The following is a 6,000-nucleotide window of genomic DNA, read 5'->3' on the forward strand; positions in this document are numbered from 1 at the left end:
CTACAGCGCTACCTAGGAATTCACCCTTCCCTGTTTTCCCAGGGGAGCTGGAAGTCCCAATGCCCAAGAAACTTGCACGTGGCTATTTTCTAGCAGCATTTTTGTTTGTTTTGTTCAGCATTGAGAATGCATTTAAGTTCATCCCTCAGTGGGTGAAGGGATGGATAAACTGTAGAACAACCAGACCAGGTAGACGATGTCAATCAGAGAAGGCTTTACACATGCACTGCGTGTTTCTAATTCTGTCACACTCGGGGAAAAGGCAAATTTCCATGGGAGAAGATGAGACGTGAGAAGATCGGAGGTTGCCAGGCCCTATGGCTAGGAAAGAGTGTCCAGGCAGTGGGCAGACTTTGGGGCTCGCAGGACTATGAAGAGTAATCAGGCTTGGAATGTGTCTCAGTGGTAAATCATACTCCTGGCCAGTGTGAAATGAAAAGACAAAAAATAATAATGAATAAAAAATCACGCTCAGCCATCATTGCCATAGGTGCCGCCCTTATGACTGAGTACTAGCACTGTGTTTTCCAGTGCACACACACACACACTCACACACATATACTGGGTACTTAGTAAACTTTAGCTGAGTAAGCACCAAATGAGTACCTGATACCTCCTACCCCTCAAATAACAGTGTTAACATTTGGGTCATAAAAATTCCAGACATTCCGCACATTTTTTGCACAGATGTACTGTAATGCAACTTTGGTATAATTGGGATCTCAGGCATATACCTGTGGAGGGATGGACTGTACTGGAGTTTGAACTCAAGGCCTCCCACTTGCTCAGCTGTGTTCACTTCGCTGCTTGATTTACTGTTTGGCACTTCCAGGAAAAGGCTGCTGCTTTCTGTCCTGGAGTGGATTCTGATTCCAGTGATCCCGTCTCCTGCTACACAGGACAGATCTGTCTCCAAAAGCTGTCACTTCCCAGGTTTGGGGAGTACTTAGCCATGTAGACCTGGTGGGGACAACCAGTCACATTACTGCAGAAGGTACTGGGGAGACTGACTGAAATCAAGAATCCTGTAGAATATTCCTTTGAGCCTCTGTCATCCTCCATGGAGTTCCTGGAGTGCTTGGTGTGATTTTTGGTAAGTTACAGCTCTTGCGTTCATCAACAATCACTCAAACTCCATCAGGTCAGAGCTCTTCCGGGAGACACAAGACTGTTTGCACAAACCGTGCCTTAGCACTCCTGGAGGATCCCTGGCAGGCCGAGCTCGGGACAGCTGGGAACCTTGTTCACTGCACAACCTCGGGGGGTGCCATGCATACTGTTGGCATCGATTTATGCATTGATGGGGCGGGACTTTCCTAGCCTTCCTTTCTGAAGACTCCACAGAGGCACAGTTTGGCCCAGGCTGCTTTCTTTATGGAGGATTCACATACCACAGAGGATAGAACTGAGAGAGTACTCAGCACAGTGGACTTGAGAAACACACCTCTCCTGACCTTCTACTAGAATTAAATAGTGGGAGGCCAGGTGTGCCAACCCAGCCACCCATTGACATATTCAGGCATGAAGCAGGTGTTTGGGAAATAGCTGTTGAATGAAATGAATGAATCCATTATTACAGGGGATTTTTTTGGGGGGGGGAGGAGGGGATGGTTTGAACTCAGGGCCTTGAACTTTCTATCCAGGTACTCTACTGCTGAGCCTCGCCTCTGAGACCTGTAGCAAACATTCTTTATCCCTTCTTGGAATACATGTCTCTAGCCCATAGACTCAGCATGCCTTTATGGGAAACCTACTGCCTCTTCATTGTAGACTTTATTTGTTCCTCTCCTCGTTTTCACTGTCACAGCCCTGTGAAGCAGATTGCTCTGGAAGGAGTAAATTCTCTGTTCAACTGCTTCTATCCCTTGAGCCTGTTCCTTCCTGCTGGCAGTATTAGAGGAAAATCTAAGTAAGTGTCCAGCACATAGTAGGTGCTTAATGAAAGCTATCTTGCCTTCTCTTCTCCCTTCCCCACAACACAAATGGGATAGTTCTCTCCCTTCCAGCCATCCAGATCCTCCCCCATGCTGAGCTTCAGAGATGGGGAAGACAGAAAACAAGACAGGGCTGAATGGAGAAGTGAATGGGAAGAGACTTTGTACAGGCCAAATACTGGGCTGGAGGAGCCAGCCCAGGAGCAATGAGTACTTGGGGACAAAACACTGTGTCACGCTTGCAGGTGCACACATGAGTCAGCCCTCTACTTCCCACAGAGCAGCGGGTCACAGGTGCTGGGGGTGAGCAAAGCTGCTGGGGGCTTCAGGCTTCTGGAAGCCTGGGGTTCGCAGGGGGCAAGGACCAGCTGAATGGCCCTTTCTCTCTGGTAACAAACACAGGCCTTGTTTGCAGGCCTGTTTGTGCCTTTGCTTCCCCAGGCTGTTTCTGTTTTCCTCCCCCAGGACTCAGCCTCAGGCTGCCGCCTCCAGGAGCTCTGGCTTTGAGAATTTCCTGCCTTGCTTGTCCTTAAGCCAAGCGCACAGAGCCCTTGGGGGGGACCAAGGAGAAGAGAAAGTTTTTACTTTCCCTAATTTATGGGTGGTCTCTGACTTCCAAGACCCCTCCTGCAATAGCTCAGCTTCATGTATAGCTTAATGTAAATGTCCTGAACACATTTATGCAGAGCTGGGCTAGACTATACTATTTAGGAGTCAGCTGACTACATTTCAACCTGAAGCCGTTTTCAGTTTTTAATGGGCCTATCGGATCCCATCCCCATCAAAAATCACAGATCTCCTGTACGGAGAAAAGCCAAACTTGTTTGGAGCAAGAATGGATCTCAAGGAGGACTTACGAAGTCTGTGGGCCAAGCTGGGGTTGAGCAGGCAGTCATCATGGGAAAGGGGGCACTATTAACTACATGCAAAAGGTTGTGTTAAGATCAGGGGCATGGCTAAAGTGGTTGAGCACCTGTCTCCCAAGTATGAGTCATACAAACACACACAAAAAAGATCAAGACACCACTTTAGCAGCCAGAAAGAGAGGGAGAGTTCAGTAACTTTCTAGCAAGAGTGACTGAACTTCAACTAGGATCTATGTAGTCTCATGGTGAGGATCCAGGTTCAGTATCTGCACATCTTGGGTCGGTATTCTGCTCTATCATTATCTTATTGATATTCATTCCTCTAAAATACAGGCACAACACTTTCTAGCTACCATAAATCTTCCCTCAGGTTAGAATTTACTCTTCAGGAAGCACATAAGATATACCCCCTCCCATGGTTATGCATTGGCAGAATTAACATGGTTAGAACAGTCATACTACTAAAAGCAACATACAAATTAAATGGAATACCCATGTAAATTCCATTAGCATTCCTCACAGAATTACTGAAATTAATGCAAAAGTTATATGGAAGGAAATAAAAGGCCCTGAATAGCAAAACGGGCACTGTTAGTATCACAATATTACAGAATTATACTATAGAACCACAGTAACAAAAACAACATGGCACTGCTGCAAAACACATCCAAAGGCCAAAGAAATAGCATAGAAGATCCAGAAATAAAACCACACACCCACAGGCACCTAATTTTCAACAAAGGAACAAAAATATAAAACAGAGAAAAGATAGTTTTTTCAACAAATGGTGCTGGGAAAACTGGGCATCTATCTGCAGGAGACTGAAGCACCTCCATTATCTCAGTCTGTGCAATTCCATCTGGATTAAGGAAGGACCTCAAAGCAATATATGAAACTTTAAATGCACTACAGGAAAATATAGGGGAAATGTTCAAAGATATAAGCATGGGTAAATTTTTTTCTGAGAGGATGGGGCAAAATTGACAAATGTGAACACACCAAATTTTTGCACATCAAAAATAAATAAATAAATAAAAGGCAATTGCCAGAATAAGAGCCAATACACAGCATGAGAAAGAATTTTTACTCATTATCCAACAGATTAAAAAACTGGAACAGATACTTTTCACAAAAAGATATACAAATGGCTAACAGATACACAAGGAAATTTTCACCATCCTTAGCCTTTATAAAAGAAATGCAAATTAAAACCTCACTGAGATCCCAGCTCACTCCACTCAGAGTGGTAGCCATCAAGAAAACAACAAATGCTGGAAAGGATGTGGGGAGGAAGGATGCCCCATATCTAGTAGTGGAAATGTAAACTGTTGTGACCACTGGAAGTCAGTATGGAGGTTCCTCGATAGCCTGAAAACTGATCTTCCTTTCGACCCCACCATCATACTGTAGTTTTTCACAGAGTCACTGAAATCGCTGAGTGCTCTGGCCAGGGGCTTGGCTTGAGTCTAGATACAAGTATTCCCCAGGAGACACAAGGGTGAAACAGGAGTCACCTTGTTTGGGGATCTGAAAGGAAGTTAGTGTGGCTGGATGAGAGGGATCCTGGAAAGGCTGGGTGGTAGACTAGGGAAGGCCCAATATGAGGCTATCTGTGTCCATTGGAAAGGTCCCAACATGTGTGTCCCCTCGAGCAGGACAGGTCCTGACCTGAAACTGTCGTCTGCCTCAAAGTCATCCCTCCGAGTGGTGGGCCTTCCCATCCTTCAGAACAGGATGCGTCACCCAGGATGCTAGGGACAAATTGAGGTGGATCTCAGCAGAAGCCCAGTCTTCCTTGGATTGGGACTCTGAGAATTCACATCTCCAGGGAGCCCCAAAACTCTATTTCCTAACTCTCTAGCAAATAAGGCTACTGGATTCACAAAATCGACAGGATTTTCCAGATTCACACAGAAGGTAGTGGCAGAGTAGAAGGCTGAGCCTGGGGTTGTTTCCAGCATGCACATGACCTGGGGACGCCTCCCTGGCCCAGAGCACTCACGTTACCACGATGCCAGTGAGGGCTGCTGGCTGAAACTGGACTTGGCATTTGGGGAAGCGAACAATAAAAACAACCTATTGTGTAGCTTTTTGTTTTGCTCACAAGCCAAGGTCTCCTGGGGCAGAGCTCTTGCGGGGGATCTTCTGAGTTGTTGATTGTGTGCAGGAAATTTTTGTTTGGGGCTCTGGTTCACTGCATTCCAGCACAAGGAGTCTGGAGTAGACCACAAGCCCCTTCTCCTGGGGACCAGCTCCCGGTTCACAGCTCTATCCCAAGGTCACATCAGTTCTGAGAAAGGGCTTCTCTGATCTGACTGAGGTGGCATTGTGTCCTGAAAGTCCATGGTGGCTGTCCCAGCCCTCTGATCTGTGGTCTCTAAGCTCCCAGTATAGGGGGGTACCAGAGTGAATTCCCTCGCTGCCTGGAGTCTGGGGTTGTTCGATCATTGTGAGAACGAGTTCTCTCCACCCTATTCCAGCGTCCAAGAGGTTCCTTCCCAGGGGTACAAGTAGAACGGGATCTGGCAGGCTGGCTGTTTAAAAGCCTTCTGGTCCTCAAGGGTGTGTCTGCACAACTTGGTTTTCTGCCTTCAGGGCTCTGGGAACAGCTCCAGGCTGGAGGAGTTTATCAAATTCCTTTCTTTGCCCACCCAGCCTTGAATTTCATGCAGAACAAAATAGAGGAAACAAAAACAAAGTAGCTGAATACTGACTTGAACTGTTGTGGGATCTGAGGCCTACACCTGGGTTTCTGCACACGTGAACCACCTACCTGGGTTTTCTTGGGTGAAAACATTCCCCTTCCTGAGCTTCAGTTTCCCAGAGTAGAAATCTCTACCCTGTCATTAAAGATGAATGGTTCGCTTTGGGTGCCTGAAGCCTGGTTCTTGGGCACAGTGTGACAGTGACACACTGGGGCTGCTAGAAACAGTATTGTTCATAGTTAGTTCTAGTTCTTTCTCTGGTCCTCTAGAAATTTCCTGCTTCTTTTTATATAACTGGTTGGCCATGCACTTGCTGGTGATCTTGGGCCAAATCCTGCTTTCTTTGGACTTTCAATTTCTCTTATGAGCAAGGAGGGATCACTGAGCTGGGACCTCCTCAGGTCAGTGTAGCAGTGAGTAGGCTTCACTTTGGACAAGTCCACCACCATAACCTCTTTACTGGTGCAAATGAAGAGGACTGGCCTCCAACATCCA

The sequence above is a fragment of the Megascapheus bottae genome, chromosome 9 (assembly GCF_031878675.1).
Source record: "Megascapheus bottae isolate mThoBot1 chromosome 9, mThoBot2.hap1, whole genome shotgun sequence".
NCBI lineage: Eukaryota > Metazoa > Chordata > Mammalia > Rodentia > Geomyidae > Megascapheus > Megascapheus bottae.